At 39.2% G+C, this 24347-nt stretch overlaps 1 protein-coding gene across 1 annotated transcript in view; it reads left to right on the forward strand.

Annotated features, from left to right (window-relative positions):
• The first annotated feature begins 9733 nt into the window (after nucleotides 1-9733).
• LOC131439577 (tubulin-specific chaperone cofactor E-like protein) overlaps nucleotides 9734-24347 on the forward strand; it is a 66403-nt gene continuing 51789 nt past the window's right edge. The window contains exon 1 of the mRNA XM_058610751.1: nucleotides 9734-10501. The gene's annotated coding sequence lies outside the window, so the exon portion shown is untranslated. The remainder of the gene's footprint in view (nucleotides 10502-24347) is intronic.

Raw genomic sequence — 24347 nt, forward strand, 5'->3', positions numbered from 1 at the left:
AAATGGTAGCGTCATCTTTTCTGTTAGTTTTTCATTCATTTGGCTTCTCCAATATAAGTTTCCGCTCAGTCATTGCAAAAACTAACAGGGTTTTACGTCAAACCAACTAAAATTAATAAATCGATAATACCCTTCGTTTTTCTATCTCCGTTATCTTTTTATTGTTTTCCATATTGCTCGTTCTTGAATGATTATGCTGCTCCTTTACTTTTTCTACATCTAACTTGTTCTGTATGTCGTTTAGTTTCATCTATTTTGATCGATTCCCGTCTTCATTATTATTATTATTGTTATTCGTTGATTTTGTTTGGTCTTTTATCGTTCATTATGCTACCACCCCACTACGATTAATAAACGAAGTCCTTCATGAATTACTAGCTGACCCGTCGAACTTCGTCTCGCTTGAAATTATTTTTCAAATTTATCTTTCCTGACAGTAGAATTGTCAAACGGTAATGCTGTTTTACATTATTTCACTGATTATTTAGCCCAAAATAAATGAATTACGACGAATTCGTACTACTACTAACACACTAACTTCGGTCTGAAAAAGAAATTTCATACAAATTTTTTTTTTATTTGTTTAAGGACCTTTTAAACAAAATTATTGTGAACATGTTAAAAGATTTTGTTCCGGAAAAATTAAGTGAATGCACCGATCGCTATCTTATCTTTTGAGTCAGTGCATTGAAAGAGATTGTAGATCTCTCTTATAAGGCAATTTATCTTTTCAGAAAAACTGCCATTGTTGCAAAACGCAAAAGTAGTTTTCTTAGCTGTCTTCGAGCAGAAATTCAAAACAGAAATATCAATTTGTTTGGCACTGTGGCGTTCTCGATGAAGAGAAAGTATTTTGTGCTGTTTGTAACAAGTGTTACAAATTACCTGTATTAATTTTATCATTAGTATGCTAGGTTCACATAGATCATAAGTAGTTAATAGCTTACATTTAGTGATTCTCTTCAACAATTGAACGTTGGTTTCCATTGACGAGCCTACTGATAAAGGCTTTGTAACCTATCGATGTAAACGTTAGATTATGCATATATTGTATACAATCACTATCTTACTTGCTTTTCACAGTAAAACTTTACTGACACTCAATTCGATATTATTATTACCACAATGATCCACTGTATCTGTAATAGCCATAGAATATGTATTTATAATTTTAGGTTAGGATGTGGTCACTACAGTATAAATCAATTCAGTTCTAATTGTAAATATTACCTAAGTAGTTAATCCAATCAATATAACTTTAATCTTTTAGAGTAGTTCAATTCACTAATTTTTAATACCAATACAAAATAATTATATATTTATAATAAGATATAATTCCGCAACTTTTAATAATTCACTGCTCATGAGGTAATCTGTCTTCTATTGTCTCAATTATTGCCTGATCATAATAAAGTGTTAACGTGTCGTAGTTCACAATTGGTTGATCGAGGGGTGTCGTTAGAGCGCGCACAGTAGTGCCCACACTCCCCCCAGTACGCTAGTACTACTTACGCTCTAAATCAAGTACTGCTAAATTGACGGCTGGCCTCTCGTAGATTCCGGAACTGGTTTGAACTGCCGCACTGCGAACCTGACCATCTTTCCCGGGAGTGATAGCTATCACACGCCCTTTCGGCCAACAGTTTCTTGGAAACTTCGGATCTACAACAATAGCAATGCTTCCTACGGTGATGGGCGCAGTCTTTTCAAACCATTTAGTTCTTCTGGTTAACGTTGGAAGAGAATCTCGTATCCATAACCGCCAGAACTGGTTTGCGATTAGCTGTGGCGTGTGCCATGCTCGCTTCAGTGCTATTCCGCTGTCATCAAATAGAATATCTGGTTTTGAGCCATTTGATGAACCAATCAAAAAATGGTTGGGCGTTAAAACGGTAGCGATTTCATCATCGATCGGAATATAGGTCAAAGGACGAGAGTTCACTGTATTTTCGATTTGTATCAAAGCGTTTCTTAACACCTCGTAACTAGGAAGCCGTTTCAATTTCATTCGATCTAAATTTCTTTTTACGCTTTGATCTAATCTCTCCCAGGCTCCACCCATATGTGGAGACCCAGGAGGTATAAATTTCCATTTCGTTTCCGAACTAACGAATTCAGTCGCCATTTGATCATGATCAATGTTTCCGCTCCCAGCTCTAAATTCGTTACTGGCACCACGGAAATTTGTTCCGTTATCGCTGATAATCTCCCTAGGTATTCCTCGTCGAGCCATAAAATTTTTTAGAGCCATAATGCAGGAGTCTGTGGATAGACTGTGTACTATTTCAACGTGAATAGCTCGCGTTGTAAGACATGTGATAATAACTCCCCAACGTTTCTCCACTCGTCTACCAACTGCAACCGTCATTGGACCAAAATAATCAATACCCGAGTAAGTAAACGGTTTCGCATATGCAGCTAATCTACTTGTCGGTAAACTACCCATTTCAGGAGTAATTGGAAATGCTTTTTGATTTCTGCACCACTGACAGTTCCTTCGAATCTTCCTGTAAGTCGCCCGCAGACGTGGAGTTTAGAACCGTTGTCGAATCTCATTCAGCGCCGTTTCATGATTCATGTGATAATAAAGCGTGTGATTTATTTATTTATTTATTTATTTATTATTAAATTTATTCATCTGACAATAAAATGGTCTTAATGAATATGTTTAGTCAAGTCATAAAATTGTAGATCGCTGTACTTTCTGCACGAATTTGTGTGATGGTTCATCAAATTCAAAAAGGTGTTCAACGGTGCCAAATGTCCTCAAGCATGATGTTATCGGTTCGTAATACCCGAACGTCGTTCGATGAAATCTCGGCTGAAATAAACTGGTAGAGCGCAGTGATCGTTGTGAAGCACGAAAATCGAGTTGAGACAAAATCTTCGGTGAGTCGATATCCCCGTTGATCAGTTTTGCCACGAAAGTAGTTTGCTGAATTTTCCTGCGTCGTTCCAATGAGTCGAGTCCGATCAGTCGACAGCGATCGTGGTATGGTGGAAGATCAAGCGGATTCTGCCAGGGAAGGTTTCTTAGAGCAAGACGAACAAATCGTTTCTGAACGTGCTCAATCCGTAAGTTCCATGTAAGTTGATAAGGACTCCAAATTACGCTAGCATTTTCCAGTATTGGACGAACCAAAGAGCAATATAACGCCTTCAAACAATACGGATCTTTGAAGTCCCGCCCGATCTTTGCAATAAAACCTAGTTGCCGTGTCGCTTTTGATATTATAGATAAACGATGCAGATTGAAGGTAAGTTTGGCATCTAACAAAACACCAAGGTCATTAACATGGTCAACTCTCTGGAGCGTTTGTCCATCAATTGCATAGTAGAATCGAATTGGTGTGATGGTGGTTTAATATTAGTAATGTAACCGGGTCATTCCTTGGGTGTATGATTGGCTGTTTTACGTCAGCCGTGGCAAATTCGCAGGCATTAATTCTTCCTTGTATACGCATCACGTTATTCTCATCTAATATTGGACTAAGACGATAGAGCTGACTGGACTTAGGAAGTTTCGATGAGTGTAGTTTAAGATAGCGACGTTAGTTCGTCGGGAAATGTCGATTGTTGTGCTTGACGGAATAATTGATTTTCACTCGCTTTAATTTCTTCGTTTACCAGTTGACCCGTTTTTTTTGGACGACTTTCAATCGTATGCCTTAAATTCGTGACGAATCGAATAACGTATGCTGTCACGCGTAGAACCCGTATCCATGAAGAAAAATTTTCGATGGGATTTACCGGAAGCTGTATAATATTGTGTACGAGAAAATGAGGCCGAATTTCTTCGTTAGTGGTTTCAGAACCGAAAGGCTTAAATGGCCACTTGTCCGATGGCAATTGTATAAAATGTGGTGCGTTGAACCATCTACTTGTAGTAGAAAGATCCGGAACTCGGGTCCATTTTGTAGCTTCGTCAGTCACGTTTTCTTTGCCTGAGATGCATCTCCATTGATGCATTTCAGTCTGTTCAAGAACTTCGCTCACGCGGTTGGCAAGAAATTGTGAATAGCGTCGATGATCAGAGTTTATCCAGCACAAGACATCGCGTGAATCAGACCAATAGAAACACTCTGAAATAGAGTAAGAGAGAGCGTCTTTTATTGTATTTGCTAGTCGTACTCCTGAAACGGCAGCTTGAAGCTCTAAACGCGGGATGGATATAAACTTTAATGGAGCCACCCTGGTTTTGGCGCCAACTAAGGAGCATTCGACTTTTGAGTTTTCCTCAAACCGAAGATAAACTACTGCTGCGTATCCACATTCACTGGCGTCTACGAAAGTGTGTAGATTGACTTTCCCATTGATTGTTATAGTGTCACGGTAACATCTTGGAATTCTTACATTTTGAACTGATGGAAGGATTTGCAGCCACTGATTCCATTTATTGAATTGTTCATCGCGAATTTGGTCGTCCCACCCTACACCTGACCTCCAAATCTCTTGGAGAAGAATTTTAAGATGTATAAGCACGTTTGCAATCAGGCCAAGCGGGTCAAATATGGCCATGAGAGTGCTAAGTACCTCACGTTTTGTTGGACGGCGTTTACCAGTTAATATCTGAATGTCATGTTTTGGTGATGCTTTGAATTTGAACTCGTCGGTCTCAATTTGCCACCATAATCCTAGAATCTTTTCGATTGCAAACTCGTTACCGATGTTTAGGTTCATCCTTTCCTTTAGGGTTTACCTCAAGTGCCTCCATTACTTCTGTAGAATTGGATATCCAGTTCCTCATCTGAAAACGGCCCTGTGAGTGAACATATTCAACGTCTCGTGCTATTTGCACCGTTTCTCGTACCGATTCAAAACTGGCCAACATATCTTCGACGTAGTGTTTGAATACTATGGCGTTAACCGCTTCTGGATAGCGATCAACAAACCTCTGGGCGTTTCGATCTTTAATAAATTGTGCGCAGCTGGGCGAACAACAAGCCCCAAAGATCATCACTTTCATGACGTATGTTGACGGTTTTTCCTCACGTTCATTTTGCCATAAAAACCGTTGGCAGTGCTGGTCTTCCTTTTTTATCTTAATTTGGTGGAACATCTCGCGGATGTCTCCACAAATACCAATTTTGCGTTCCCGGAATTGTATCAGAATTGATAACAATGAGGTCAGCTGATCGGGTCCTTTCAAAAGAACAGAGTTTAACGATGTTCCGAAGGCTGCATCCCAGACTATTCTCACTTTTGATGGTTTGTTTGGGTTTATCACAGGGAAGGTTGGTAGATACCAGATCCTGTCCTGAGGCATGTTCAGTTCGAATTGCGAGAGCTTACGAGCGTACCCTTTATCGATGTAATCCTTAATCTTACACTGAAGAATTAGAGCAAGATTAGGGACGTGGGCCAAGCGCTTTTGGAGACATCGGAACCTCTGTTGGGCCATTGGTAAACTATTAGGGAGGCGAACATTGTCGAATTTCCAAAGAAGCCCTATTTCATAATGTTTATTATGTTTTATTGTGAGGGTGTTAAGTAAAACATCTGCCCGTCGTTCTTCTGCGGACTTCAAAAGCTTCTCAGGCTTAGTGATTCCGATACCCTCCAGAGAAAAGTACTGCTTCATGGCATTGTTCATGGATTCGTCCGTTATGGAGTTGCAGGAGCATATGTGTAAATTATATTGTTTGTACGCTTGCGTTGAAATGCCTCCACAACTACCGTATATTACCCAGCCAAGACTGGTTTTAGTCGCAACGGGCTCATTAAGTTTGCCCTCCCGGCTTTGCTTTGGGAATCCTAGGTTTGTGTTATCTCAACCTATTAAAATTTTGGGTCGTACATCTTGATATGTATTAATTGGTAGTCCCTGCAGATAAGGATATGTTTCTTGTAGATCCTCTATGTTAAGCGATTGCGTAGGTAGTTTCATTGAATGAACAGTGTGAACATTATTCATTAAGTACCATTTCGATTGGTCTAGTCCAGCGATCTCGACAGACACTGTCTTGGAATCAGGTTCATATCGGCGCGTATCTGCGGTCCACGTGAGACAGAGTGGTTGTGGTTTACCGTTAAGATTTAATTCAGATACTAACTCCTGTTCCATTAGGGTAAGAGATGATCCATTATCTAGAAACGTTTCATTGAATGAACAGTGTGAGCATTATTCATTAAGTACCATTTCGATTGGTCTAGTCCAGCGATCTCGACAGACACTGTCTTGGAATCAGGTTCATATCGGCGCGTATCTGCGGTCCACGTGAGACAGAGTGGTTGTGGTTTACCGTTAAGATTTAATTCAGATACTAACTCCTGTTCCATTAGGGTAAGAGATGATCCATTATCTAGAAACGCGAAGGTGTCTACAACCTTTTTACCATTACGAAGTCTTACTGGAACAATTCTAAAGAGGATACAGCTTGTCTTTTGGTCTCGATGCGTGTGAGTATATCCAGAAGTAGATTCTAACTGGCGTCCAGAAATTGCTCGCTGTTTGTCTAATTCATCTTGCGGTGATGTTTGTGCAGAGCTTGAGTTTGGAACTCGTTTTTGGAACGATAACCAAGCTCGCATTTTCGGCGAGTTCTTATAACCATGCGCTTAAATCTTTGAGATTCGTATCAGGGTGTGATCGCCGATATTTAGCCCAATCCAATCGAGTAGAAGGCGGCAATTTTTCCACCAATTCTTGTAATAATGTGACATTGTATTTCCAATCTTCAACTTCGCATGCGATTATTGTTGCGCATAGATTCTGAACTGACAATGCAAATTCAAGCAACGACTCTAGTTGTTCTGCCCGTGGTGCAGGTAGTTCGTGAATTTTTCCTATCGCTGAATGAATAATGATTTCTGGTCGACCGAAAAGCATTTTCAGAGTGGCCAATATGCCTGAAACATTGGACGGATGCAGCAAACGACATTTAACTGCTTCCAAGGCACGACCCCTTAGACATCTTTGTAAACGAACTACGTTCTCTTCGTTTGTGTAACCGCACATAGTAGTCGTACTATTGAAAGTGGAATAGAAAAGTGGCCACTCTTCCGGGTCGCCGCTGAAGCCGGGTAGTTCTTTTGAGATTGCATGACGTGCCGCTAACTGACTACGATTGAGAGTTCCATCCAAATCGGTAGTTGAATGTACCAAAGAAAGATTTCGATTTAGGCTTCGCTGTAGAACTGGATTTGGTGGCAATTCTGGCGACTGACGTTGACGACTAAACTGGTATTGACGACCGAAATCATACCTCTGGTTTTCTAAATTCTTTGGCTCCCGATGAGAGGTACTTTCTTTAGATTCAGTTAGCGTTTGGATTTGATCCACCCACTGGTGTATCCGATCTTGCGATTTTTCGCTATTGTATTTTATCCTTTTTCGCTGTTGTATTTTATCCTTTTTCCTTGAGACGCGTTCTCTTGGTGCGGATAATACCGTCTGCTTGTTGACCTTACCGGTCATGTCTTTACCGACATTTGCAAACGTCATTTCGGTACATTGGTTTTCACGTTCAGACTCCTTGGCTCCCGATGGAAAATTTCCATCTTGCCTTCCGGACGATCTCTTACTTTTGGTTGACATGATTCTGATGTCTAGGATATAAATGTAATTTGTAAGACGTGGCGTTCTCGATGAAGAGAAAGTATTTTCTGCTGTTTGTAACAAGTGTTACAAATTACCTGTATTAATTTTATCATTAGTATGCTAGGTTCACATAGATCATAAGTAGTTAATAGCTTACATTTAGTGATTCTCTTCAACAATTGAACGTTGGTTTCCTTTGACGAGCCTACTGATAAAGGCTTTGTAACCTATCGATGTAAACGTTAGATTGTGCATATATTGTATACAATCACTATCTTGCTTGCTTTTTACAGTAAAACTTTACTGACACTCAATTCGATATTATTATTACCACAATGATCCACTGTATCTGTAATCGCCATAGAATATGTATTTATAATTTTAGGTTAGGATGTGGTCACTACAGTATAAATCAATTCAGTTCTAATTGTAAATATTACCTAAGTAGTTAATCCAATCAATATAACTTTAATCTTTTAGAGTAGTTCAATTCACTAATTTTTAATACCAATACAAAATAATTATATACTTATAATAAGATATAATTCCGCAACTTTTAATAATTCACTGCTCTCGAGGTAATCTGTCTTCTATTGTCTCAATTATTGCCTGATCATAATAAAGTGTTAACGTGTCGTAGTTCACAATTGGTTGATCGAGGGGTGTCGTTAGAGCGCGCACAGTAGTGCCCACAGGCACATTTTTTCTGAATAAACTGATTGTTTCTTCGATTCATCAAGCAATAGTGGAGAAAACTGCCATTGAGTTTTTCAACAATGCTGTTTCCCGGATATTGTTTGTGGAACCTTTAACTAATTGTTTCGACATATGAAATGAGCGGTGGAGCAGAGATGAGCAAGATGAATACTTGAAATTGGTTGATTCCGCAAATTTCCAAAAGCGACTTGTTGTTTGTCATTGTAAGGCTTAATTGTAGACTGAAGACGTTGAAAAATTTAATGGTAATTAATATTGGATTATCGGAAGGATTAAACCTGTTTTGAGCGGTTGTCCATTAGTTGCTTCACCGCTAGTCTGATGATAATTCCATTGTCCATACAAAACAACTTTATGGATTTTTCCCACTTTTCCGGCAAGTTTTCCTCATTTTTTATGTACGAACCCGGTGTGGGTAAAAACTGATCAAACAAAAAAAGAAAAAAAAAGTTGAAACTGCTTAATAAAATTTTTCTAAAACACTCAATTTTGGGTAATTAATTTTTGCAGCTTTATTAACTAAAGTATTCAACATATTCTATTTGAGAAAAATAATAACATACAGAAGTATCCAAAGATTCGGTGCTATTCTCAACCAACATAATCAATATTCTCGTCCATATCACACTTCGTATACTTTCAAATGTACTCGTATACTTTCCACATTGACAGGACTTAAAAACAAATTGAACTTAAATCATATTGAAATTAATAATTTTGAAAAGATGACCCGAAAAATAAAATATCCAATATCAAGCTACATTGTTACCGACGATACTGACAACACTTTTTCTACCATCCTGCAATAATATTGATTTCAACAACTTGTACTTGCTTATGTCAATTCAACCAATCACGAGCTGGTCCGAAATTGGTCCTAAAAGTGGATTAACAATTGTCAGGTCCTGTCCTAGATCTTGGCTAACGAAAAAAAAGTCGAAACATTCATCGATGATTTTCTCCATTTGCTGTCAATGTTAGATTCGCCGTTCTTTGAAAAACAGCTGATTTGTACATCATCACAAAGCATAAAAAAAAATGTTTTCCAAAATAGATAATCAGTGATTCACGAATTGTTTAAACATCTGTAAAATCTTGGTGGAGAAACTTACAAAAATATTGAAATTTTTTTAAATTCTGTGATCATTCCTAGAATATGAAAAATCTGTGACACCAGAATCGGTTTTGCAAGTGTTGAGAAATCTGTGAACATGGTAACCCTGCCTCTGAACCGTGCTTAGAGGTGTGTGATTTTTCGAATTATTCTATTATTCAAAAATCAGATATAATTGTGTAATCAAATCGATTAAATTCTAATCAACGACACGAGTTTAATCGATCACTCGATAAAATATTCGATCTTTGTATTGGATTTTTCAAACTATTCAAACTAATCGATTAAGTTTGAGTTGATTATATGATTAATAATCGATTAGTCGACCAACAATCCGACATCCCTAGCCGTGCTTTTGCGACTTGACTGTAATATTTGCAAATACAACGATCATAGTTTGTCTGCTTTGTTTCTGTAGCGTACACTACGAAAATGCTCATTTGTATTTGATAGTACAGGAGTCGTTGACTAACAACTCGTTGAACCAAACCATAATATAATATGGTAGAAACTAAACATTGTAATATCAAGCTTCTTTATTCTGAAATGAAGTCAGTTAAAAATTCGTTCATGTAGTGTCTAGTGATACATATGTGTTTACCTTTTGCTAGATGTGACGAAATGTATAGCAATATAACTTATTGAGCACTAGTTATTGGACCGACCTGTAAATAAATCAAAAAAATTAACTGCGATCATGTTGACCTACAGTTCTAGTTTCAAGTACATTTAAAACTACGCTTCTATTTTTGTCACTGTGTTGACACAAAATTTCGCAACATGAAGTTTCAATGTTCAAAATAGTGATGTAAAAATAACCTATTAGTATACAAAGCTGTTTAGATGTCTGATGTGAAAACAGCTGTGGGTGTTTACGTGCAATTTAATAAATTGTCTATCAACAAGAACAAAGCACTGTCCACTAAAAAGTGAAATCGCTTCAACAGGCTCTGTGTTATACAATCTAGTATGATAATAAACAAAGTGTCAGGAAAAAGTGAACAAAAATCAGGAATCAGTTAAAATTGTTATCGAAAACAAATATATTTGTGGAATAGTGATATAGAAAGAAAGTTAACAGATGTTCTTGTAAGCACCGAGTGCGAAACAAACAAGTATTAGCAACAAAGGTAATCTCATGACAGACATGTGTATCTGAAATAAACTGTATTTGAATGGCTTTGTGTATATATATATATATATATATATATATATATATATATATATATATATATATATATATATATATATATATATATATATATATATATATATATATATATATATATATATATATATATATATATATATATATATATATATATATATATATATATATATATATATATATATATATATATATATATATATATATATATATATATATATATATATATATATATATATATATATATATATATATATATATATATATATATATATATATATATATATATATATATATATATATATATATATATATATATATATATATATATATATATATATATATATATATATATATATATATATATATATATATATATATATATATATATATATATATATATATATATATATATATATATATATATATATATATATATATATATATATATATATATATATATATATATATATATATATATATATATATATATATATATATATATATATATATATATATATATATATATATATATATATATATATATATATATATATATATATATATATATATATATATATATATATATATATATATATATATATATATATATATATCGTAGCCATCACATCATCTTCAGTATTTGTTAAAATCTCGAGTAGTCAGACAAATACACTCGTTTAAGGGCCGCTTACACGACTCAACGAGGCACTTCTACACAAATGCAATTGTACGCAAACTATATGGAGCCAAGAAGCTGTGACCGATCGAAAAGAAGCCTGTTTTAATCAACCTAGTGGTGTTATAATGCCTTTCTCATCACAGGTAATATGAGAAATTTATGCAAGTTTAATTATAAAGTTTCGGAACAATCAGGTATTTTCGAAAAGTTGGACTAGTTTTGAAGATGTGGCCATCAATTAACAAGACTTTGGAGCGATTGCTCAACGTTTTTACGTTTTTTGCATTGTCACCTTAACCTTTCATTTGAGGTCTACATATCCCTGAGAAAACGTAGTGAGTTTTGTATTTTGGAGTTAATGGTCACTATTTCCGGTACCTTCGGAACTGGTAACCGGCATTGCCGAAAGTAGTCTGTTTGACCATCAACTAACAAGTTTCACTATCGCCAATGCATATGTTTCCTTATTACGCAAATCACCCTCTAATTCGGAATGTTGGATCTAGATAAATATGGGACTTTTATTAGACTCTAAATAAGTTGAAATCGGCCCAGCTATCTTCGAGAAAAGTGAATGCACAAAAATGTTACTTTACGACGAACTGATGCGAATGGTATTTGATACGCGTTTCGACAATTTCGATTTTCACAATGATCGCATAATCTTTCTATATGAGAAAGACAAAACAAGCAATGTTCATGTAAACTGCGCAGGTACTGAAAACTCTTAGTGTCATTTAATTTCCCTATCTAGACTAATGAGGTTTAAACAGATAGTGCAACACACATAGGCTGCAAGTGATGGCAACGAAAACAGTACGAATAATCTGCTCGTTATAATGTTGTACACATCTTGTGTTAACGCAATAGAACTTAGATTCAATGATCTGATGAAAGTTGGTTTGTATTCGCCCGACCTTGGCCGTTTGGACGAGGGTTGATTCTCCCAGTAACTGATTCGGTTCATACTTCATTCGCCTTCTCCGTCATAGATGATTCATAACACCTTCAGGGGTGAAAACACCCAGTGCATGATAATCCTCCACAAGCATTGTCTAGGACTTGTACCCGTAGGGCAAACCGGTCTAATCAGAGTTTTGTAGATAGTAAACTTCGTACGACGGTGAATTTCGCTCTATCGAAGCGTCCTGTGAAGTTCAAAGTGAGCACGATAAGATGCTCTGATTTTCTCTGCTGGTGTCATTATCGGCAGTCACCAGTGAGCCCAAGTACACGAACTCGTCAACACCTAATATTTTATCACTGTCGATCCAAGCTTTGCTTGGAGCAGTTCGGACGTGTTTATTTCGGTAGAGATAAATTTGATTCTATAGACGAGCGCTTTGAATCAAATGTCGCTTAAAGCGACCAATCGTGACAGAGAGAATAGGAGGGAGCGTTCCCGACATCCCGACCGGAAACGGAAGAAATCTACGGATTCCAGCAAATCGATTGCCAGCCATGTGTCGGTGGCTACGATGAACTCGTTCGCGTCACTAGACGTTGACTGCAATCCAGATGCTGATCCGGATAATATTAATGATCCCAATTGGAAAACAGTGACCTAGAAGATAAAAGTTAAACTTCCGCCTTTGATGGTTGTCAATGCGGAGTATCGCTTATTGAAAAAGGCATTGCACTCGTTAAACGTGAATCCAACATTCAAACTTTGCAGTTTTGGGACCAAGCTGCTTTGTCACTCGCAGGATGAATACCTTAAAATTCAACAAGCGATTGCTGTAGTCAAGGACAGAACGATTCCGTTAGATAGTAGGTTGGGTACCTCTCTCCAAATAGACAGTTTAACCAAACATATAATCCGTCTCCGAAATATCTTTCGGAGGCAATATCAAAGAACAGGTGATCCTCATAAGAAGATCACCTTTAATCATCTAACTAGGGTAATCCTAAAAAGAATGGAAGATCTACGAAAAAAAGAGTTTCAACAAACCCTTAAACAAATAACTCCCCTTTCCAAGCCCTTCTGGTCTATGGCAAAGGTGTTGAAGAAAAAACCAAGACCTGTTCCTCCGCTGGTTTCGTCCGAGGGCGCAGATAACGGAAATCCTTTGATAACATCTTTAGAGAAAGAAAACGAGCTGGGCGGCAGTTTGTGTGTTCACACAATCTGGGCTAAACATAGTTAGCCCACATGAAGCGGTTAGATATAAGTATGTAGGAAATTTCAGGTTAGATAAAAGTAGGTAGGAAATTTCAATTCAAATAACTTTCTTTTAACAATGTGTTAAGACACACATCTCAATTTTTACGAACAGACAAAACTACAAACACCATGTATTACAAATACTTAATATTATCAAAGATGCAGGGCCAAAGGGCCCAATCACTTGAAATGTAAAACAAACATTGCACAAAACACACAACAAATAATGAATAAATAATATTTTACACACACCGCCGATCAGAACTTGTAATAGGTGCCTGACATTATCTTCCCTCAAGCCCCTGCCTTCAGGGGCGATAAGTTCCATGAAATATTGGGGGGGCACAAAAAATCATTACTACAGATCATTGAACTTTGCAATATATAAGGCATTTTTATAAAGGAAACGGAGAGGTTAGAGCAAATATAAAGCAACCAAGTAAAAATCACGAACATTTTCCCTACTATTCCAGTAATAACCAATATTCGAAAGTGGTAAAGTATAGCACATTTCACATTGCAGTATATTAGTTATAAAATTTTAGTAATTTTGTTAAGAAATATGAAGGATTACGGAGACCAGCTACGGGGATAACAGAAAAAAGTGTTATATCATAAGATATCTCTAGCAAATTTTCTAATATTTATTCCAGTTGTCAAAATATAGGGGGGACATGGCCCCTCCAATAAATCTTTTGGGGGGGGGGGGGGGTCAAAAAGTGCTTTGCCCCCCATAGTTGCCGCGCCTGCATGCCTTAGTTTTTAATCCGATTCTTCTATCTTCTTTTGTTTATTCCATCTTCTCCATGTTGCGTGCTATAATGTCAATATCATCAGCGGAACCAAGTATCTGGACAGACTTTCGGAAGATCGTGCCATTCGTGTCAGTCTCCGCTCTTCTTATTACACCCTCCAAAGCAATGTTGCGAAGCAGACACGAAAGAAAAACCCTCTGCGAGTTTAAAAGAGACTCGAGTTTATCCCCGGTACTCGAACAACGCACATCACTCGATCCATCGTAGCCTTGTCCAACCATATCAGTTTGTCCGGAAATACGTACTTGTGCATGATTTTCCATAACTGATCTCGATCGATTGTATCGTAGGATGATTTGAAATGGATGAATAAGTGATGTGAATAAGTGAACAAACTCCCATAGTTGTGATTTTCGGTCCGTATTTTATGCGTTTTTAAGTTGTTTCTACGTAATCGTTTCGCTTAAGTTTTTGATGAGTGATTGACCGTTTGCTGTCTGAACCGGTTTAAAGTGTTGTTTTTGGCCGTCAGCTGTAAATCGGATAGTGATTTGCATTCTTTCGTTCTGTGCCTAGTGATATACGCTGTGCTGCTATTTGAACAATAAGCAACCGACTCGATCAAGCTCCCCGCATACCCCTGTTCTGTGTGAAGCCTAGTTAAAGGCGCTTTCCTGCCGTTGAGATAAGCATGGAGAAGAATTGTGCCAAGTGCTGCCAGGTTATCACCGGCATCGACTCAGTTGTCTGTCGTGGATACTGCGGTCGTATGTTTCATATGGCATGTTCTGGTGTCTCCCGTGCTCTTTTGGGCTATTTCACTACGCATCGTAAAAATCTCTTTTGGATGTGTGATGACTGTGCGAATTTATTCGAGAATTCACATCTTCGATCTATTACAAAAGCGGCAGATGAAAAGTCTCCATTGATGTCACTCACGGAAGCAATAAACGGCCTACAAAGCGAGATCAAATCGTTGTCCAAGCCAAAACCACAAGCACCTAAACCGTTCAATCGGCCTTGGCCATCCTCTGAATATCGTCGTCCAGCCAAGAGGCCTCGCGGACCTGATCTCGAAGGTTTTGCGTGTCAAACCGGGTCGAAACAAATAGGGGAAAGTGTCGTTTGTGTTCCAGTGTGTGAACAACCAATTGATAAATTTTGGTTGTATTTGTCACGCATTCGCCCGGATGTCACCAACAATGACATTTCCGCTATAGTACGTGCCAATTTGGGAATGACTCAGGATCCAGTGGTAGTCAAGTTGGTTGCCAAAGGTTCTGACATTAGCAACATGACGTTTGTTTCGTTTAAAGTTGGCCTCGATCCTGCTTTGGAATCCGTTGCTTTGGATCCAGCAACTTGGCCACAAGGTATATATTTTCGAGAATTCGAGGAAAAGTCTACTCAAAAATTTCGGAACCTTACTCCTGCGAATTCGTCTCCAACGCCTACATTAACGGAAGTAACGGACGTAGCTGTCCAGCAATAACTGAATGCAGAACACTGGGACGCACTGTTGATGGCAATGTTGAAGCCTCCGACCCCTCCGACCCAGTCCTGCCGCCGCAGCCAGCGTTCATCAGTCGTCCCGGTCCTGCGGGCGGATGTGGTGAAGGGGGCTTCCAAACTTTCCACCTTGGCAAGTATTCGTCAATTTCTAGTTTTGCTTGTGCTGATTCGTTTTCCGGTTCCAGTTCGATTTTTTCAATCCAGACACCGGGACGCACCGCAGTTGGTTTTATGGAAGCCTCTGACCCGCTCGCTACAGTCGAGCCATTGCAGCCAGCGCTCATCAGACGTCCCGGTCCTGTGTGCGAGATCGGCGATGAGGTCTTCCAACCCGTCACCGCCAGCAAGTATACAAAACGTTTGGACAATACCGGCATTGACTTCTTTCCTGCTTCCAGCCCGCAATCGGTTCTATTGTATTACCAAAACGTCGGCGGTATGAATACATGCCTGACCGATTACTTACTGGCTTGTTCGGATGAATGTTTTTAAATTATCGCGTTAACGGAAACTTGGCTGAGTGATAGTACCCTCTCTACGCAAGCATTTGGCACCAATTATGAAGTTTTCCGTGGCGATCGTAACCCATGCAACAGTTCGAAGAGCTTCGGTGGTGGCGTGCTCGTTGCTATTCACCGCCGCTTGAAAGGACGGCTAATTATTAGCGCATCTGGGAGTTGTGTCGAGCAGGTATGGGTGCAAATTAAACTGAGCGACTGTTCGTTGTTTCTCTGTGTGGTTTATATTCCACCGAATCGGACTCGTGATTTATCATTGATTGACTCGCATATTCAGTGATTAGAAGATGTCATTGCTGCCCATATGCATCCGGCAGATGAAATACTTATCGTCGGTGATTTCAACTTTCCAAGCCTGAAATGGCTCACAGCTTCCGATGGTTTTCTGTTTGCAGATCCAATGCATTCCTCGTTTCACGCTGGTATTATCAACTTGCTTGACCGGTACAGTTTTAATTTACTGCGTCAAGTAAATCACGTTAAAAATGAGCACAATAGAATCCTCGATCTATGTTTTTCAAGCAACTCGGACTGTGCACCTAAAATCAGCGCAGCACCCTCTCCTCTGGTGAAGTCTGTTAGGCATCATCCTCCTCTGCACATTGAGCTTGAATGGAATCGATTGTTGAACAATTGCAAGATATCTCACATCGTCAGATATAATTTTAAAAGAGCTGACCACAATAGTATTATTGCATTTCTTACAAGCATTGACTGGAGTGAAATTCTTGACAATGGCGATGTTAATCTTGCAGCTCAAACATTTTCCAACGTTCTGATGTATGCTATTGACCAATATGTCCCTAAACAAATTAGTAAGCCACCCGAACAAGTACCGTGGCAAACCGTAGAACTACGACGACTGAAAAGTTTAAAAAGGACAGCACTAAAGAAATATTCTAAGAACGGAGGTTTGTTGCTCCGGTGAAACTACGTAGAAATCAACAAAGTTTACAAAAAGACAGCTGAACGTTGCTATGCCAACTATTTACGCAGTGTACAGAGGAGATTAAAGTCTAATCCAAAATCATTCTGGAAGCACGTTAACGAGCAAAGGAAGGAGTCAGATCTTCCTTCATCTATGTTTTACAATGAACAGACAAGTTCTAGCATGCAGGAAATTTGCGAAATGTTCATGAAAAAATTCTCTGAGATATTTTCTAGAGAAGTCTTAGCACCTTCCCAAATCACCCAGGCGGCACTTAACGTTCCCGTTTTGGGACAGTCAATGAATTCAATGAACATAAGCGCAAGTTCCGTAAAAACAGCAATCGCAAAAATGAAGTCTTCATACTCTGCTGGACCCGATGGTATCCCGGCAGTTATTTTGAAGCGATGCTCTAGTGGTATTATAGTACCTCTATGTCTTCTGTTCCGACTGTCACTCATGACTGGAGTATTTCCTGATATCTGGAAATCTGCTTATATGTTTCCTGTGCACAAAAAAGGAGACAAGAAGAACGTCGACAATTACCGTGGTATCACCGCTCTTAACGCCATTCCTAAATTGTTTGAGCTTATCGTTTTGGAACCTATTTTTAATCACTGCAAGCAGTACATCGTTGAAACTCAACACGGGTTCATGCCGAAACGCTCAACGGCCACTAACTTACTAACTTTCACGACGTTTATAACGGATGCTATGTCTAAAGGTCATCAAACGGACGTTGTCTACACGGATCTCTCTGCTGCTTTTGATAAAATTAATCACGCTATCACAATTGCCAAATTGGACAGACTGGGCTTCGGTTCCAACATTCTTCGGTGGATTCAATCGTATCTTTGCAATCGACGGCTGGCGGTTAAGATCAATGAAAATGTTTCCAAGGAGTTTTTTTGCTTTTGCTGGTAGTGTGTGGTGTGAAATTAATAAAATGACGCTAAATATCAGCAAATGCTCGATTATCATCTTCACACGAAAAAAAAACACCAATTCGTTTCAATTATTGTCTTCGAGGATCAGTGATTGATAGAGTCAATTGTGTCAAAGATCTTGGCGTTCTTCTCGACGAACAATTGAATTACAAGCAGCATATTTCGTACATCGTGGTAAAAGCTTCTCGTTGTCTAGGATTTGTCATGAGAACCGCCAAGCAATTCACAGATATATATTGTTTGAAATCTCTCTACTGCTCGCTTGTACGGTCAACACTCGAATATTGTTCGTCAGTATGGAACCCTCATTTTCACAATGGAGCTTTAAGACTTGAATCAATACAGCGCAGATTCGTTCGTTTCGCTCTTCGTCGTTTTCCCTGGAATAACCCTCACCAGCTGCCTAGATATGAAAGCCGTGCGATGCTCATCGGACTCGATACTCTACAAGTACGCCGAGATCTGTTCCGTGCAATGCTGATTGCCGATATTTTGACGAACAATATTGATTGCCCTACACTACTTAGTGAAATCAACATCAACGTTCGTTCTAGAGCTCTTCGCAACAACAACCTCCTCAGAATGCCTCTACGTCGTACTAACTACGGAATCAACGGTGCCGTTATTGGATTGCAGCGAACCTTCAATGGCGTATCGATGGGATTCGATTTCCATTTTCCTCGTAGCAGAATAAAAGCGAATTTTTTGAATATTCTTAGAAATAATCATTAGTACTTTAGTTTGTCTGTTGTTTAAAATATATAAATAAATAAATAAATGGGCACATTGGTCCATGGTAGCACGTTCGGCTATTAACCCTGCCTGATATTATCCTAAGAATTCGTTTGCAATCGGTGAAAGTTCACTACATAAGATTTGAAAGAGTACCCTGTAGGCGATGTTCACCAGAGTGATCGCGCGGTAACTGCAGCAATCTAGTTTGTCACCCTTTTTGAGGATGAGACACACGATTCCGTCCATCAATTCCTCCGGCAAAGCTACGTCCTTACAGATCTTGGTAACGACCCAATGCAGTGCTTTCACTATTGTTTCAGTAGCGCGCTTAGTGGCTGGTCAACGCCAGCGTACTTCTTATGATTCAACTGGCCTATCTCCTCTTCGACTTCTTGAAGATCTGGGACCGGCACAGTCGTTCGTGTTCTTAAACGATTCACATTTTGTATAACTTTCTGGTATCACTAGTACGGAACAGCAGTTCCATCGCTTTGCGAACTCGATCTTCCTACTGACATTTTTTTCTACGGGATACCGAGTTTAATCTGTTCCGCTCCTGTCTGTATCGCTCCTCGTTTGCTCCTCGTTTGCTTGCTCAACGACGTTCGCTTTCGATATGTGATACCCAACATCGAAAGTTTTGAGGGTATGCATATTGCAACCAAATAGTGGTCCGAATCTATGTTCGCGCTGCGGTAGGTGCGAACATTGTTGATGTCCGAAAAAAATTCCGTCGATCAAAACGTGATCGATTTAGTTTTGGATTAAGCGATCTTCAGGTATCTTTGTGGATGTTCTTGCGGTGGACGAAGGTGCTTCTGAACGACACTTTAATATTGCTGTAGTTGAAAAACGGCCTTCAATTCTCAACTTACACATCCTAGCGTTGATCGGCTGCCATCCAATCACTCGCTGACGCGTTTTGTTCAACACTACGCTAGTATTACGCGAGGGCTACTGAACCGGAGGCTAGGAGACCACGATGGGGTTCATATTGCGCCATAGTCAGTTCAGTTATTCGCCAGCCAAGCAAATAGTAGATATATTCAAATTGTATGACACTCTATATTCAATTATCTTGCCACTTGTAATTAATTTGTCAGAAAAGTACATTTAAACTGATGAAAATTCAACAGTTTTCAAACTTAATTATCCCGTCGTAGACCGTGTCGTGTTTTTAAACTTAATTATCATAATCGTAGACCACGCGAATCTCTGCTGTATACAGGAGGCGTCTCCATTCATCTCGGTTCGTGGCTATTCGCTGCCAGCCTCGGTATCTCGTGCTAAACTTGATCGATCCATCTTGCCCGCTGCGCGCCTCTTCTCATACCGATCGGATCATTATGAAGGATCATTCTAACCGGGTTGTTCTCTGACATTCTAACAACATGCCCGGCCCATCGTAACCACCCAACCTTGGCCGTTTGGACGAGGATTGGTTCTCCCAGCAACTGGTGCAGTTCATGGTTCATTCATTCATCTTCTCCACGTACCGTCTACCATCCGCACTCCGCCAAAGATGGTTCTCAACACCTTCCGTTAAAAACACCCAGTGCACGTTGATCCTCCGCCAGCATTGTCCAGAACTCATGCCCGTTTAGTAGATAGTTAACTTCGTACGACGGCAAATTTTACTCGATCGAAGCGTGCAGTCCAAAGTAAGCACGATTTCCTGACAAGATGCGTCTCTGAATTTCTCTGCTGATGTCAATAATGATTCGAGAGAGTAACCGCTTACACGGTGATCGCGCGGTAATTGCGGAAATCTAGCTTGTCACCCTTTTGTATATGGGACACACGATTCCTTCCATGTGGTAAAATCTCGTCCTCCCAGATCTTGTTAAAGACCCAGTGCAGTGCTTTCACTAGCGCATTACCACCGCGTTTCAGTAGCGCGCTTGGTAGTTGGTCAACGCCAGCGGCCTTATTATTAGCCTCGACTTCGTGGAGGTCGGAGTATAATATTGATGATATTCTCTTAAACATATTCTATTATAACAAAATTTTCAGCACATTATGTTACATGATTTTTTAATCGACTGAACTGAAAACACTGAAAAAACCTGTTTTAATCCACCTAGTGGTGTAATGATCCCGGGTTGGCGGTTCAATGCATAGGACGCTGGTCTTACCAGTTGTCGTATGTTCGAGCCCCGACCTGGAAGGATTCTTAGTGTCAGTAGGATCCATAGTACTAGCCATGCAATGACTCTGTACACTAAGAATCGGCTGCGAAGTCTGTTGAAACAGAAAGGACAAATTCCACCAAATGAATGTAATGCCAAGACTTTGCTTTGGTGTAATGATACTATCATACTATCATACTATCATATATAATACTGTGGTATTCTTCAAAATAATTTTCTTCGATTCTTACAAGAAAAACCGAAATCGGTTTGTTTGACCGTCTGCTGATAAAAACTATCACTTGGAGAAGATTTGAGGTCGATTTAGAAATTTTTTTACGATTTTTCACCCTTTTCAGTGATGGTATAAAAATTTTAACACACTTTACCCTATATTTCCGGATCCGCATGAAATTCAGGAATGACGTATGGGACCACAGAACTTTTTATTTGAATCTAAGTTTGTGAAAATCGGTCGCTCCTTCTATGAGAAAAGTTAGAACACATATTTTAATTTTTTGCACATTTTACCCCATAACTCCGGAACTGGAAGTCGGATCCAAATAATATTCGGGAATTTTTATGGGATCACAAGATCTTTCATTTGAATCTAAGTTTGTGAAAATCGGTTCAGCCATCTCCGAGAAAAGTTAGTGCAAAAAAACGTTACACACATACACATACACACACAACCATTTTGCGTACTCGACGAACTGAGTCGAATGGTATATGACACTCGGCCCTCCGGGCCTCGGTTCAAAAGTCGGTTTTCACAGTGATATGAGAAAGGCAAAAATCTTGCAACTATTTCAGACCCTTAGAAAAAATGGCTCTTGGTGGGCTTTTTATACTTTCTGTGAAAGAATATACCCCAATAAATAGTTTCAAAACATTGTTAAACAAAGTAAGTTTATCTTGAAGTTCTTCTTATGTTCACTTAATTGCAATTATTACACCACTTGCTATTATTTCATTTTCAGAGCAAAATAGACCCAAATTACTTTCCATCAGTCAAACTTTGAAATGGGTTACAGTTTTAGATAAATTTCGATAAAAAATAACTGCTCGATTGTCAAATTTTGATTAAAAGTTCAAATAATTCGTGGGATGGTCTAGATTCTTAGAATGGAGGAGAGAAATAAATGGCCATCGTAGAAATGCTAGGAAAATTACGGGCAGTTAGTTCGCCGTATATTGAAAATACGAGTCACAAAAGTATCATCAAATAATCAATTTATTTAAACGCTGGACAGTTTTGCCTTTTTTGTATAGAGAGGTTATTTTTTTTCCAAATAAAATTTTTATTAGGCTCATTTGCTTTAGCTTAACGTGGCCGATTGTCTTGTTGTTAGGGAGAGAGAAAGGGATGCCGTATTACGGGGCGGCATACTCCCCAGTTAGTAAGGGGACATAGGGAGGGTGGGACCTACACAGTATTGAATTGAAATTTGAATACATCATTGGTTTGTGGCATACATCTTTTAGACACATTTTGCGTTCGATGAATCTTCATGTTTTTCAGCTTGTAGCAATGAAGAGATTATTCTGGATTGGGATGCTTCGTTGGTGTGTTCTGACGTTGATGTGACGTTTTTGGGTAGCTTCCAGCAACTCAGTCAGTTCAAGGCAGGTGCATGCTCCGAAGCATCGTTTACACAGGCCATACTTCCAGCAACGTAAAGAAGAGTGCGGTAGAGCTGTAGACGAGAAAGAGATAGGGAGAGCACTAAATTTGAGCATTAATAGTTTTCAAGAAGTTATAGATGAGAGTCATATAAGGAAGATTTCGAGTTGCCAAGACGTCGCGGACTGGTACGAAGGGTGGTATACCTCGGGCCCGAAGGGAACCTATGAGTTGGGACCTGGCATCACAATACTCGACACATGTCCAAACAACATGTTCGATGTCATGATAACCCTCACCGCAAACGCAGACACCACTCTCAGCGAGCCCCGCACGACGGATATGCGCGCTGAACATATAATGATTAGACATGAGCCTTGACATTACACGAATAAAGTCTCGGCTCACGTCTAACCCCCGGAACCAAGCTTTCGTCGATACCTGTGGGATTATTGAGTGTAACCATCGTCCCAGAGTTCCACTATTCCATATATTCTGCCAGCTAGCTAGAGTTTTCTGACGACAGCAACTGAAAAATTCATTGAAGCAGATTGGTCTTTCATAGATATCACCTTCTAGTGCGCCCACCTTGGCTAACGAGTCCGCCCTCTCATTGCCCCGTATGGAACAATGTGAGGGGACCCAAACCAATGTAATCTGGTATGATTTTGCAGATAAAGCACTCAATTGTTCCCGTATTTTCCCCAGGAAATACGGTGAGTGCTTTCCAGGCTTCACTGAACGGAGAGCCTCAATGGAACTGAGACTGTCCGATACAATGAAGTAGTGATCTGTGGGCAGAGTGTCAATGATTTCAAGGGTATACTGAATTGCAGCTAGTTCTGCGACGTAAACTGAAGCTGGATCACTGAGTTTATAGGAAGCGGTGAAATTTACATTGAATATACCGAAGCCAGTGGACCCGTCTAGATATGATCCGTCAGTGTAAAACATTTTATTACAGTCGACTTCTTTAAATTTATTATTAAAAATTTTTGGGATCTCTTGAGGGCGTACAGGATCCGGGATTCCACGAATTTCTTCTTTCATGGATGTGTCGAAAAACACAGTAGAATTAGAAGTATCCACAAAATGAACACGATTGGGAACAAACGAAGAAGGATTTATATTCTGAGCCATGTAGTCAAAATACAAGGACATAAAACGGGTTTGTGAATTAAGCTCGACGAGCTTTTCAAAGTTTTCTATCACCATCGGATTCAAAATGTCGCATCGGATTAGCAGTCGATATGAGAGATCCCAGAACCTGTTTTTCAACGGTAAGACGCCCACCAGCACTTCAAGACTCATCGTATGGGTTGATTGCATGCAACCCAAGGCAATACGTAAACAACGATACTGAATTCTTTCCAGTTTAATGAAATGAATATTCGTAGCGGAGCGGAAACAGAAACATCCATATTCCATTACTGACAATATCGTCGTTTTGTACAACCTGATCAGGTCTCCTGGGTGAGAGCCCCACCAAGTTCCGGTTATTGTACGAAGGAAATTGATTCTCTGTAGGCATTTTCGTTTCAAATACCTGATGTGACATCCCCAGGTACCTTTGGAATCGAACCAGACCCCGAGATATTTGAATGTGAAAACCTGAGCTATGGTTTCACCCCCTAGTTGAAGCTGTAATTGCGCAGGTTCTCGCTTCCTTGAAAATACAACCAGCTCAGTTTTCTCCGTAGAGAACTCGATACCCATTTGAAAAGCCCATGTCGACAAGTTGTCGAGGGTATCCTGCAATGGTCCTTGGAGATCGGCAGCTTTGGGTCCTATAATAGACACAACACTGTCGTCGG

This window comes from Malaya genurostris, chromosome 3 (genome assembly GCF_030247185.1).
Source record: "Malaya genurostris strain Urasoe2022 chromosome 3, Malgen_1.1, whole genome shotgun sequence".
NCBI lineage: Eukaryota > Metazoa > Arthropoda > Insecta > Diptera > Culicidae > Malaya > Malaya genurostris.